Source organism: Archocentrus centrarchus, chromosome 24 (genome assembly GCF_007364275.1).
Source record: "Archocentrus centrarchus isolate MPI-CPG fArcCen1 chromosome 24, fArcCen1, whole genome shotgun sequence".
Taxonomy (NCBI): Eukaryota; Metazoa; Chordata; class Actinopteri; order Cichliformes; family Cichlidae; genus Archocentrus; species Archocentrus centrarchus.
In genome coordinates, this window is record NC_044369.1 from 324,101 (window position 1) to 339,330 (window position 15,230).

Consider the following 15,230-nt stretch of genomic DNA (forward strand, 5'->3'; position numbering starts at 1 on the left):
GTCAACCTGTAAAAACATTATGGAAATATCTGCACAGTCTCCTGACCATTAATGCCATGAACATAGACCCCTTATCCTCTTATATTGTTTTATATGGATATATTCCTAAGAATAAAAAAGTTGAATATCTTGTAAACAATATTATTATTTTAAAATTCTATATAAATAAATGCAGATCTATACCTTTATGGTCTATATTTAAACAGGAGCTCCTTTTTTTTTTTTAACTGTCTTTGGACAAAATTGATAAAACTCAAGCAAAAACAAAAAAAAAAAACCTCTCCTGTCACCTCTGTCAGTTAATTTAGCCTGTTCTCAATGTTATTTATGTATGAATGCCCTCTTTTAATTTAATTTCTATTTTATTCTTTTATTTTATAGTATTTATATATATTTTAATTGTATTTGATATCATTTCTATTTTATTTTTCTTACACTTTCAGTGACTTTATTGGCTAAGTATTGTTCTACTTGTCAAGTCAACATAGGTTATATATTGTTCTTATCGGGAAGTATGATTATGTGCATGAATATGATGATTTTTTTGTTTGTGTCTTCTTTGAGATCGCCGTTTCGGGGAAGCTGAAGAACCTCTTCGGGGGCCGCGGGAGGTCCCCCCGGCTGCAGTTCGACGCGCGGTTCGGACACCCAGAAACCACGCACTTCACCATGGCAACCGCCTCTCCGCTCCCAGCATCCGAGCTCCGTTTGTTACCGGGAGGACTCACTACCCCAACTTCCGCCAAACAAACGCACACACACACCGCCGCGTGCCACTTGTTTATGTCACGTGTCACCGGAAAAACGTGTGTGACCTGGATGTACAACTGCGGAAGCAGGTATGGTGAGACACGCCCCTTTCTCCATCCATCCTCACTTCCTGTGACTGCAGGAAGCTGTTCGGCTGCTCCGGGGCCGGCTTCATATATCCTTACCCTGTTATCAGCTCCGAGGTAACCCACAGTTTAACCTGCGTGTTTCACGGGTCACGTTTCTTTCACAAAAATGACTCCTATGCCACCTTCACCTGAGACTTCATTAAAGGTGATTAAAAATCTACAAAGAACATAAAAATATGACAGTAAAATGCCGCTGAGCAGATTAATCTGGTGATTTAGGCACAGAGCGGGAAGATAAACATCTGAATTCCAGTTAATTTTTTTTCTGGGGCGCTCTCAGAGCTCTCACACTTCCTGTCCCACAGCCTGATGAAGGAGATGTGGAGATCAGACTGAGATGAATGGGACTGATTGAACAGGTATGAACAGGTGTGTCTGTGTTATCAGCAGAGTGTGCATCACTCTGAGAACATGCCGTGAATCAAAGGGCGATTTAAACTCTGAGCATCAGCTGCTGCTGACAGGTTAGTTTGTATCCTCTCAGCTGCAGACTCACTGCTGTTTGCTGTTACAGGATTCAAGCACAGGCTCAGTCTGCATACACATCTGATCTGAGGTCAGTGAGTGCAGTGCAGATGTCCTGTTTTAGGATCAGATACGAATGCTCATAGAACCATAAAACTGTTTGCTGGCAACAGTTGGGTCTAAGAGTTTGAATCTTCCTAATGATCATCAGGGAAGCACAAAGACTTTGGAACCTCCTGATCCCCCTCCGGAGGCCCCAAGGATCTTCCAGGAATGATGAAGCTATTTTCTGGAGCTCTGATTGGTCAGTAGGCAGTGATTTCATACCTGTTGATCTGTAATCTGCAGGAGGAGCAGATACAGATCCGGCACATCCACTGTCCAGCCTGCTACTGCTTTATTAACATGAGAAAACATGATAAATATCGGACGGCTTTTGAAACAGAGCTTTTTTAAATAAAACCACAACGTAACCAATATGACAGGATACACGTTTGTAAATGACAGAAATGCAAACAATGAAGAGCAGAAAATGTGATCAAACAGCTGATCAGCTTAAAGAACTCAAAGAACGTATGAATACAAAGGGACTCTTCTTTGGAGAGTCCTCTCATCATGGCCGTCGTTCCCCTCTTTTGTGTGTCCCAGGTTAAAAACTTGAAGTGCACGTGTGTGCGTCCTCCTGACGTCCTCCTGAGTCCTTCAGCTTGGAGCACAGAGAGCGATTTCAGGGTCACAGGAGGACAGGGTGGGACCGTGTCCATAACAGTAAAAATTACATCATAAACAACTCATGAAGCACTTTTCAAAATTCTTTACAAATTACACAGGAACGTATTTAATATGCTGAAATAATTAAAGAGAACTCAGAACGGTTCTTAACAGAGAGAGGCAACATGGAGGTGTCTGCATGCAGCTGTAACAGGAGCTCAAAGAGCTCTAAGTACTACGGAAAGGTGCTTCGATGCTTCCTCCATTACTTCCTTTATCAGAGGATACATTGAGCAGGGACATAATTTAATCCCATAGTTAAAAATAACAAACCATCACAAATGGCATCTCATAATTAATGGATAGTTTAGACATACAATGGCAAGCTTTGAGACGCCCTCACCTTCCTCCAGTGGAAACAGGAACTTAGAAAAAGCGTCTGTGATGCACAGATGATATCGCAAAATGTGGTGATGCCAGTTTAGAGTTGGCTGGGAACTCTGCTGTGGTGGACCAGCTGGACCAGCAAACACAAGGCTTTTGCCTTCTGGGGATCGTGTGTGTCAGTGCTGAATCACTAATGTCCTGTTTTTTTCCAGCATGATTTTAATTTTCAGTCAGACCCTCAGCAAACCGCAGGGTCAGTGTTCACAGCCCAGAGTCAGACTCTTTCCTCCCAGCTGAAATTTGGGTGGCCAAACACTACTATGAATGCTGCCATGGGTTGTTTTAGTAGTTAGCAGCAAATTACTGATATGTCTGAAGAATTTAGTGTATTTGATAATTCACTTCCTTTCCCCCCTCCAACAGTAAGTTGGCTCGTCTAGTATGTCAGGCTGTGGTGTGTTTTCATCTATTAAATATATTTCTTAATCTCTACATTTGCTGCCTTTTTTTGGATTTACTTTGAAATCAGTGTTTCACTAAAACTCCTTGAAGATCAATATTTTTATGATTACAAACTTCTTTTTGATGACTACACATTAGCAGGTTTGTTGTGGTAGTCTGACTACTTCTAGTAATTTCCTCTGATTTCAGAGATGCTGTCAGTGTGAAATCAGTCACGTGGTGTCGATACACAACATGAAGAAGTACAATGAGCCTTCGAACCCACAGCAAACATCATCTATCATCAGTGTTGCTGCTGTCTCCTCCAAAGCCTCTTACACAGAACACAGAGACACTGAGGAGTCATATGACCTCAGTCTAAACCCAGCATACAGAGGCTCAGTGAATGTGATGTTGAAGGTGTGGAGGTGGACCAGTGTGTCAGAGGAGACTGTGTAGAAGGACAGGATGCTGGCAGCACAGTCCACATATACCCCTACTCTGTTAGAGATGGAGGAGGAGGAGATGGAGGTTTCTCTGTGATTGTGCCACACAGAGTAACCACCATCAGAGCAGCTCAGACTCCAGGACTGATCATTCCAGCCAAACCAGCACTCAGCCCCATTTTCTTTCCTGCTGATGCCTCTGTAACTCACTGCTATAAAAACCCCTCCTCTCCACTCGACCTCCCAGTAACAGCGACCAATCAGAGCATTTCTACACATCAGCTGCGGGCAGGCAGCAAATCTGTCTGGATGATCAGGATACGACTGCTCTCCAGCCACTGTCACCTTCCTGTTGTTGTCAGACAGTTTGAGCTTTCTGTTTACTGAGTTAGTGTCCAGTTCAAACTCACAGAGGTCTGATGGGGAGAAGAGAGAGAAGAATAGCACAAATATCATTTAATGATAGGATTTAAAGACAAACTGTTTGCATTTCGGTCAAACTTACACTTCCTCACGTCAGGCTTTAACCTGTGTGCTCCACCGTGCTCCACCCTGGAGGGAGAAATAGAGTCAGAATGATTTTTACATGGTTCTTATGAACTCAGTAACTGCATATTAATCTAATAGAGGAAACTAAAACAACCCCAAATGTATTTTCAGAGCTGTTCGCAGTTCCATTGGGCCCTGTATTCCATTATGTTTCAGTAGAGACTTTGTGGACTTCTTTACAGCCATTTTAACAATTAGAGAAAAAGCTGATGTGTTTGAACTGCTTCTCCTCTGTTGATTTCTCTCAGGTAACTGAAACTGATCTACATCTAAATCAGGAGTTCTCCAGTTGTGGGGTTGGTCCCAAAGGTGAGCGAAACTACTCACTTATGATATTTGTGTGCTTTGCACTTGTGTTCTTGGAGACCTGGAATTTAATTGATCAGACTCGGCACTGTAGCCAATCAGGCCACAGGACTCAGAGGGTGCGTAAAAGACACGGTTTGGTTGTGAGAGAGTTTTATCTATAATTTTGGATCTAAACAGTACAGACTGAATTATTTCTAAAATAAAACTTTACTGGAAAATCATTAAAGTGATGAAAACACGACTGATTAGATTAGGAACATTCACCTGTCATCGGGTATTGTTAGTGTTTTCCTTTCAGTCTGTAACATACTGTTTCTGAAGCATCAGGCAGCAGTAAGAAGCTTTTTCTAAACAGGTGAGTTGCATCTTCACATGCAGCACAGCACTACATTATTTACTCAGAGGATATTATTACAGAAAAAGGATCAGTCAGGTGTTCCTTACTTTAGGCAGTTTGATAAGAATTAATCAGTGTACATAATATTAAAATATCTCCAAGTTAAGAAAGCTCTGACCTCATGCATTATCACCTGATGTCCTCTTAAACCTCCCAGAACAGAAACATTTGCACAAGTACCATGTGTCAGTGTCATGGACGCGTGTCAATGATGAGTACTGTCAAAGTGGCTCATATCTAACAGGCAAAATATTGTCACATTAGCAGTTTGATAAAGTCAGACATGCTGTGTCTGGAAATGGCTTTGTTTTAGAGATTATAACTTTGCTGATAACTGTGAAGAGCTGATAAAATGTGTTTTCAAAAGAAACAAAACTGAAAAAAAGATTTTAAAATGCTATGGATTCAGAAATTAAAGCTGAAAGTAGGGGTTAACAGAGTACACAAAATAATACCCTGCATCATGGATGTTTGTTGCAAATAATTATGACCATCAACCATTTTATTTAAAAATCGTAAAGCATAAACCTCTGTGGATGTGGACTTGTTCACTGTGGCTATGATGTGAAAAGAAAAGTTAAGTTCTTGTGACATTCCCATACCTGAGAACGTTAAGTCTGCAGTGGGAATCCTTTACTCTAGCCCACAGCCGGTCCACTCCTGAGTGTCCTGGGTGATTGTAGCTCAGATCCAGCTCTCTCAGGTGAGAGGAATTAGTGCTAAGAGCTGAGGCCAGAGAAGTAACGCCTTCTTCTGTGACCATACAACCTGACAGACTTGAGTTAAAAAAAAAAAAAAATCAAGAAGCAAGAAGGAAAAGCTTGCAGTTGTTGGCCATCTCCACCATCACGAACATAAAGAATATTTTAACAGACAGCTGTATTCTGACCTCAGAGTTTCCATTTTACAGTGTGGACTCTTAAGACAGGCAGAAAGTAGCTTGACTCCTAAATCCTGCAGGTTGTTGTTGCTCAGGTCCAGATTTCTTAGATGGGAATGGTTGGTGCTAATAGCTGAGGCTAAGCAAGCACAGCCTTCTTTTGTGACTAGACAACCTGATAAACTGGATATTTACATGTCGTAAATTTTAAAGCCAAGAAGAAAAAAAACATGCAGATGTTGGCCATGCATGCCAAAAACTGGAAACATTTACATGACCAGTAATTAGCTGTGTCCTTACCTCAGAGACTCCATTTTACAGTGATGACTCTCAAGTGCAGTAGACAGCTGCTTTAGGCCAGAATCTTGAATGCTGTTGTTACTCAGCTCAAGCTTTCTCAAATGGCAGGGGTTGGAGTGAAGAGCTGATGCCAAAGAGGCACAGCCTTTCTCTGTTACCAGACAACCTGACACACTGGCATTAAATCACGATTAAATCAAACAGGAAAACAAGAGAAACCCTGAAAATAAGGTTAAATGGACCTATTTATCAGCTGTATTCTTACCACAGTGTTTCTAGTTTGCAGTGTGGGCTCTCCAGTCCGCCAGACAGTAGCTTTACTCCAGAATCCTGCAGGTTGTTGTTACTCAGGTCCAGGTCTCTGAGACTAGAGGACTGGGAACTGAGAACTGAGGACAGAGCTTCACAGCTTCTCTCGGAGAGGTTACAACTGCTAAGCCTGAGGGAAAATGAACAAAGAACAAACAAAATGTTTCATTAATCTTGTAGAAAATTAAAAATGTTACATTTGTAAAAATGTTTGAGGTTTAGATCCACCTACAGAGCTTTTTTGGAAGCTTTGACCACTGGCAGCAGCCTCAGAAGAGCATCCTCTGAAGCAGAGTATTTCTTCAGGTCAAACACTTCCAGATCTTTTTCAGAGGACAGTAAGATGAAGACCAGAGCTGACCACTGAGAGGGAGACAATTGTTCTGTGGAGAGGCTTCCTGATCTCAGAGACTGTTGGATCTCCTCCACTAGAGAACGATCATTGAGTTCATTCAGACAGTGGAACAGATTGATGCTTTTCTCTGCAGCTAGATTCTCACTGATCTTCCTCTTGATGTATTCAACTGTTTCCTGATTGGTCTGTGAGCTACTTCCTGTCTGTTTCACTAGGCCTTGTAGAAGAGTCTGCTTGGGCTGCAGTGAAAGACCCAGGAGGAAGCGCAGGAACAAGTCCAGGTGTCCATTTGGACTCTGTAGGGCTCTGTCCACAGCACTCTGGTGGAGATTTTTTAGTTTAGATCTGGATTTTACTTTAGACAGCAGCGTTGTTTGTTGTTCTTCCAGCAGATTAAGTCCAGAGTTGATGAAGGTCAGATGGACATGAAGAGCAGCCAGAAACTCCTGAACACTCAGATGGATGAAACAGAACACCTTGTCCTGGTACAGCCCTCTCTCCTCTTTAAAGATCTGTGTGAACACTCCTGAGTACACTGAGGCTGCTCTGATATCGATGCCACAATCTGTCAGGTCTGATTCATAGAAGATCAGGTTTCCTTTCTGCAGCTGATCAAAAGCCATTTTCCCCAGAGACTCAATCATCTTCCTGCTCTTTTTATTCCAGTGTGGATCTGTCTCAGCTCCTCCATCATACTTCACATTCTTCACTTTGGCCTGAACCACCAGGAAGTAGATGTACATCTCAGTCAGGCTCTTGGGCAGCTCTCCTCCCTCTCTGGTCTTCAGCACATCCTCCAGAACTGTAGCAGTGATCCAGCAGAAGACTGGGATGTGGCACATGATGTGGAGGCTTCGTGATGTCTTGATGTGGGAGATGATCCTGCTGGCCCGCTCCTCATCTCTGAATCTCTTCCTGAAGTACTCCTCCTTCTGAGGGTCAGTGAACCCTCTGACCTCTGTCACCAGGTCAACATAATGAGGAAGGATCTGATTGGCTGCTGCAGGTCGTGTGGTTATCCAGAGGTGAGCAGAGGGAAGCAGGTTCCCCCTGATGAGGTTTGTCAGCAGCACATCCACTGAGGTGGACTCTGTAACATCAGTCAGGATCTCAGTGTTGTGGAAGTCCAGAGGAAGTCGACACTCATCCAGACCATCAAAGATGAACACAACCTGGAAGTGTTCAAAGCTGCAGATTCCTGCTTCTTTGGTTTCAGTGAAGAAGTGATGAACAAGTTCCACCAAGCTGAACTTTTTCTCTTTCAGCACATTCAGCTCTCTGAAAGTGAATGGAAATATGAACTGGATGTCCTGGTTGGCTTTGTCTTCAGCCCAGTCGAGGGTGTATTTCTGTGTTAGGACTGTTTTCCCAATGCCAGCCACTCCCTTTGTCAGCACTGTTCTGATTGGTTCATCTCTTCCAGGTGAGCCTTTAAAGATGTCTTCTTGTCTGATTGTTGTTTCTGGTCTGTCTGGTTTCCTGGATGCTGTTTCAATCTGTCTGACCTCATGTTCCTCATTGACCTCTGCAGCCCTCCCTCTGTGATGTAGAGCTCTGTGTAGATCTGATTCAGGAGGGTTGGGTTTCCTGCTTTAGCGATGCCCTCAAACACACACTGGAACTTCCTCTTCAGGTTAGATTTGACTTGATGTTGGCACCTTACAGTGCGAGTTCCTAAAAATAATAATAATGTGATATTGTATTTAGGAAGTTAATAAAGCTAAATAAAAAGTCAACTTTTTTAACACTGTCAATCCATTAAATCTATTCAGCCTATCAGTTGTAGTCCAACAGTTTCTGCTAGAAGAATTTATAGATATTCTGGAGATGTTTAGAACTTATTAAAAGCAGAGTTAGGAAATATCAGCTGTTCCCAAGTTGTTCCTTTTCCCTCTTTCCATGATGTTAAAATGTTAAAATCCTCTTACTGCACTGCAGACAGTCAGCTAAGTCTTTCTGCTTCAGTCGCTTCAGGAAATCCAGTGTGATCTTCAGAAATGACTCTCTGCTGCTCTGCTTCTCCTCCTCATCCTCACACTCCAACACTTCCTCATTGTCCATCACTCCTGCGTTTTCTGGGTAATCTGGACTCAGAATGTTCTGGATCTTTTTCAACTCATTCTTCACAAAACCGAAGATGTTTTCTTCCAGCCGCTGGAATTCAGAAATATATATACTCTCAGTTAAAACTGAAGACAAGTTCACATCTCTGAAATAGTATAGTACAGTGAATGTGGGTAACATCAGGGCCAATATTACAATAAAAGTTAAATCAAATAAATTATTTAAATATAACTGACTCAACCCTCCACTCAGGCTAAGAATGAGTCCCTGCTCTGTTGAGCCTTGGATTCATTTAATTTTCAGTAACTTCATCAACTTCTTTAAGAATAAAATTTTAACCATTAGAAACAAAATGAATCACCTGCCTTCCCACATGTCACAGATGTATCATCCAATATTGCAGCTTTAGTGATTACTATTTGTTAAAATGGGTTAGGGTTAATCTCTCTGAACTTAACTCAATAGTTACATCATCCAAACCATCAGCATGTTTATTACAGGCTACCTCTACAAGACTGTTCAAAAAAATTTCAATATTAATTATCAGGGTGTCCAAAAGTAGCACCCAGCCACAAGATGCAGAAGGCAGAGTTTAAACAAAAAGTGAGCCAATTTATTAGAGTTCAGAAACACCAAAATGAAGGTCAAGTCAAGTTTATTTATATGGCACATTCAACACAACAACAGTTGACCAAAGGGCTGTACATAATTATAATTATTACATATAATTTAGAATCAATTTAGGACCAAATTATTGTTGTTACATGTCTAACATATAACGAGCGTTTCAGAACACCCATCCAAAGACAGAAACAAGCAAGAGATAAGCGTTCCACAGCCTTGCTGCCATCACAGGTGCTGCTGTTTAAGAAGAGGGAAACACAACGAACATAATAGGATAAATGAGGAAAAAAATCATCTCATATTTTGCCCCATAATGGAGGCACAGTATGAGGTTGAAAAAGCTCTGCATAGTCAGCACATATAGCAAATAGCATGGGAGCGTGAGGGTGGGTAAGGACAGGGATGGAAGGAAGCCAGCGGAGGTGAGATGGTTCGGGTTACTGTGTGCTGACTCAACTCCCCCCTCAGCTAACAGTTCCTGATAAGAGGTGGAATGTTCATCAGGAGCTTGGTGTAGGGATATCAGTTCACACAGGTCAGAAGACGGGACGGCGGGGGGGATAGAGCATCTGTTTACAGAACATCCAGGAGAAGAATGAGATAAGTGGCAATCCAAGGCCACGAGGGAGCTGTCACTGATTAATTTGTTGATGGCCTTTAGTCTTTCTGGGACCTCTCAATGGTGAAAAATCCAATCATCTGAATTTTCTTGATTCGTTCCTTCGCCGTGCAGAAACAGATACGTCTCCAAGATCTAATCCCTTCCGATTCAGCTCCAGATAAACTGAGTCTGAGTTTGAGTTTGTACTGCTCTGCATTCCCGTCACAAGCAGCCTTACCAAGGCCGGAACGGCTGCCCAGACTTCCCGAATTTCACGATAAGCCAGGTATCCCCAAGTCCAATCAGAAGAACTCCTGGTATCAATAAGCCGCAAAATATATATGCCGCATCCTCAATTGACAGTACAGCCAGACACGTCATCTTCCACCCTCCACAGGAATCCATAACGTAGCCAGCTGGGTATATCAATCAGATAAGAAGAGGGAAGAGGGTTCTCCTTTCCCCCATCTCCTCATGGTGAAAATTTGATCAATCAATAGCGTTGAGAGGCCAGCTGACCAGATCATAATTTTAATTTTCAGTTCGGAAGATGTGTGAAGAGAGGCTCTAAAGCAGCGAAGCAGCAAAGCAGGGTAACAAAAGGAAGGATTAGGGAGAGAAGAAAAATGCGTTCATCTCCGCTGAGAGCGAGAGAGGAAAAACAATGCAAGCAGAAATCCACCTGCTCACAGGAAAACAGGAGGGGCAGCAAACAGGGAAGCTCCACAGATACTGTGACAGAGACTGAGGGAAGGGCAGCATTATTTACACACATATGGTGGTTAATCAGGAAAGCTGAAACAACTGAGGGAACAAGACACACACAAGCAATTAAGACAGTCACAGGAGGAAGCAGAGCTCAAAGCAGCAGAACCAACTATCAAAGTAAAACAGGAAATAACTGAAAAGACAGATATTAACTCTCAATAAAACACAATACAGAAGGAACACATGGGAGGCCAGATTAACAAAGACAGAAACCCAAGTGCTGCAATACAAACTGAGGCTCAAAACCTGAAACCACATCAATAAATGTGATCACTTTGTTTTTATTATGTTTTTAGGCTGTTATTAGCGCTCCTGAAATGCTTCAAGTTTATCCAAACTCTGCAGTAAGAGCCCTAGCATGTTTAACCCATGTTGGCTCACAGTTAAAGCAGTAAATGCAATTTACATGCCACTCCTCAAACTTCCAAAACTGCAATGGGAGGCAGAGCTTTCAGTCATTGGGCTTTAGCTTTGTGGAAACTGGCTCCCAGTTTGGGTCCAGTATCATTACTCCCCTCTCTTGTAGTTTATGTTTCGTTTCTGGTGCTCTTCTTTTTCCCGTTACCCTCTAATCAGGATCAGAGCAGATCCTTCCACATCACAGTCAGTTCCACCTCATGGTTAATTAATGGAGAAAATGATTTTCATGCTGCCTGCTCTTTGTGATTCATCTGCTATTATTATTTTGTCTCATGTGCCACATGTACCTTATGTTCCATGTACTTCAGTGCTGTTCTTTGTAAAACCATGAAGAAACTTTATTTCATCTCATTAAGCACTGCATTAGATACATTTTGTTGGCATAGCAATAAAGTTTGATTTGATCTCTAGAAAACAGTTTAGACCTGCTCTCACCATAAATATGTAGTCCAGACATGTTTGATGCTGCAGGACGTCTGCGCTCCACCCGTTAACGCTGCAAAAACATTAACTTTAGTACACGTACAGTTTATTAAAGCTGTTGTATTCTGTGATGATGACAGAAACACAGTGATGGAAATACTGTTCTCATTATTGGATCTGACACTTTCAGAGAGGAAGCAAAACAACCCGTTTACGTTCTCACCCTTCAGCAGCACCATCTTTGAAATTGTTTGGATACTTCTTAGACTCAGTCCTCTTCAGACCTTCCTCGAGGACACTGTTAGAAACAAAAGAGGCACTCACACTCTCTCTGTGATTGTTTTAACGAATCAGTTTAAACAAAATAAAACAATACAGCACAAACAATAAGGGGACACAATAAACTCATGCACACACACAAACTTACTATTTTTTAGATAAAGGCCAGCTTTTAAACTTGCTACTATTGCCTTTATACTGTTCACTCTTCTTGGGCACACAGCTGGGTTCAAGTCCAGGTCCTGTTCCAGCAGAGTCCAGACTGTAGTGAGTCTTTTTCTTTTTTCTGAAACATAACACACACAGTTTTAAGTGTCATAAGTATCAACAGGTGGTTTAACAGGTATTGCTGTGGAAGGTAAATGGACTAGTTCTTATATAGCGCTTTTCTGCTCTGAGCACTCAAAGCGCTTATACAACACGTTTACATTTACCCCATTCATACAAACACTTCCATGAGTAACTAAGCTAAGTGTTTTTATTATCCAACATTCACACACATTCACACTGCAACGCTTGTGTCGGAGAGCGACTTGGAGTTAAGTATCTTCCCCAAGGATACATTGGCATGCAGCCTGGAGCAGCCAGGAATCAAACCGTGACCTTCCGATCAGTAGGTGACCCGCTCTACCTCCTGAGCTACAGCCACCCCGAGGGAAAACACAAACACAAGACTAAAGATCACAAAACCAGTTCATGATTATTGTATTTATTTGCTGAATAAGGTGGAAGAAGTCCATAACCTGAAGCTGCAGAGGCTGCAGCTTGTTAGCTGATGCAAAAACGACTAACACAACTGAGGCTGACAACCTTAGTGGGGAGTTGGCTTCTTTTGACTGCTCCCTTTAACTAAATATGTAGAAATGAAGTCACACATGCACACACACACACACACACACACACACACACACTTACTGTTTTTTCCATGTAAATAGGCTGACTCCAGGCCGTTTGCTCTTCGCTGACACAGCTTCAGCTTCAGAGCTGGCTCTCCGCTGCTTTCTTCTTCAACATAACAACATAACAGATTTGAATGATGATGAATCCTTTTCTTTGGGATCAGACTAAAAAAACTCATGTCTGATCTGCAGATCCAAACTCAACACAGAACATCAGTGGCTCACATGCTCACAGCCACGTTTATGAGATTGATATAAATATGAAATACAAGAGGCAAATTAAAGGAAACACAGTAATGTTGCATTGGTTCCCGCTTAATGAGCCATAGTATCAATATGTGTAAAAGATTCCAAAAACTTGTTGTAGTGTTGTTAAAAACTGAGTTTATTTTGATCAGGTCGGTTTTATTCTTGTCTCAGGAAATCATTTAATACGGGAGGAAAAGGGGACAGATTTGTGTCTAAGGCTGGAAATCAGGAGTTTAGTGTCAAATCTATCCTTTGTTGTTTGTAACCACCTCATTCAGTGTACAGTATGTCTTTACTGTACTCTGAATACTGAAGTGCCACTCTGTCACTGCAAAATATGCAACTCTGTGGCCAACTCTACGATAACTCTGCAGCTTCAATCAGTTTATATGAACAAAGAAGACTTACTGTACCCTCTAGAGCTTTGAGGAGGAGCCTCTCCTTTAAACCAAGGGGGGAAGTCTCTGGATACGTCACTCTTAATGGAAACACTGCTGGGTTCAGGTTCAGGTCCAGCAGAGCCTGGTTGGTGTTGCAGCTTTTTTCTTCAAAAGACACACACACACACACACACACACACACACACACACACACACACACACACACACACACACACACACACACACACACAGCTTTGAGTGTGAATAACGATGTGTGCAGTGATATGAGTGCTGAGCTGTGACATGGACACAAGTCATGGACAGTTTTAGAGACGGTCGTCTCACCTCTGACCTCTGGGCTGGCTCTCATGTTCTCCACACAGAGCGGCTTTAGAGGGAGGGGCTCCCTCCTCTCTGTCCTCACAATGATCCATAGCAGAGCCCTCACCTTCACACACACACACACACACACACACACACACACACACACACACACACACACACACACACACACACACACACACACACACACACACAAAGATGATACAGGCTATCTGAGTAGCTCTCTTTATGCTTCAGTAATGATGTGAGCTAAGTTTATTGATAAAGTGGTTTACAGAAAATACGATGATTAAATTGGAATTGATACAATCAGAACATTTAACACCTCATCTCAGGTTACTTGAAATTTCAAACTGGAATGTCTTCATGTGTAAACTGCAGCAAGCATCCAGAGTGACTTTTCACTCCCACAGAAATCGAGATTGTAAGCTGACAATCGATATCTTGGATTCAAAGTCCAAGTAAAAAACCAAAAACAAAACCATCAGAGTGACATCAAACCAGTCTAACCTGTAACCAGTCAGCGTGACATCCAATGAGCTGTCAGCAGCAGTTTGGATCACATGCAAACAGATTGTACTGCCTTATTTCACTAGTTCTCAGTCTGGTTGAAGAAAACTGGGACCAGAACTTCCAGGAGCTCAGGCTGCCACAGATGCTGACTGATTTTTAAATCCCTTCTTCAAATAAATGTTTCACTTTCAACACTCAGATTTTCTGTTCGGTTCGCACTGATTTCCTGCTGACTAATGCACACAGTGAAGGACTTTTCCCTGGTGTTACTGCAGCATGAGTGCTGATGACAGGAGCATGTACTCCATCCAGCTGAGTCAGAAGATGAACCTCAGTCAGGCTGATTGAGGCTGTTCAACCGGTTCACACATTCTCAGCATTTTTCACCACTGACTCCAGATCAGATTACAAACTGTTACTCCCTTTACCTGATAATCACTATCAAGAAAATCACTGGAAAATAATTTCTGTTTAACTCAAAGAGAAAAGCTTCGCAACATTTCACACCCAACTGGGCAGAAGGCTGCCCGAACCTGGCTCTGCTGCAGGGAGTTTTTCCTTCCCGCTGTCGCCAACTGTTTGCTCACAGGGGTCGTCTGATTGTTGGATTTCTCTGTATTATTGTACAGTCTTTACCTTACAATGTAAAGGTGACTATTGTTGTGATTTATATAAATAAAACTGAACTGAAAATTTATACCTACAACATTTCTACTGTACAGTCGGTGATCCAACACAAACACTGCTCAGACTCAGTGTCCTCACAGTGTTTTCATACACAAAGGTCTCAGTAGAAGGTCCTGATCACACATTTATAGGTTCCTTTGGTGGGATTCTCACCTGCTGAACTCACCTCAGATCAGCTTCCAGAAATATTCCAGCTTCATGTGTGGAGGAAACATTTGGAGAGAAGCAGCTGCTCGTCCATCAGTCCTGGTGTCTCTGAGCATTCGATCTGATGACGCAGTTATATGCTCATAACTTTAAAAATCATTAGTGACGTCAGAACCGGTCTAACCTGTAGAAAAAACCCACCCAGTCTCAGAAATCACATATCAGCTCTTGGAGTTCTACTGTCTGCCCACTAGATGGTGTTACATGACCTCCCAAAGGTCAGCAGAGACCCATGAGGTGGAGCAGCATACTGTACGGTATTGTATGTTGGACATGGTATGAGGCAGAAAGCTGCCTGAGATCCCGAGACCTTCAGTTTGTCCCTC

General features: G+C 42.3%; 1 pseudogene; it reads right to left on the reverse strand.

Moving 5' to 3' along the window:
• Positions 1-1,791: 1,791 nt before the first annotated feature.
• On the reverse strand, positions 1,792-14,969 carry LOC115774762 (protein NLRC3-like; annotated as a pseudogene).
• Positions 14,970-15,230: the final 261 nt, after the last annotated feature.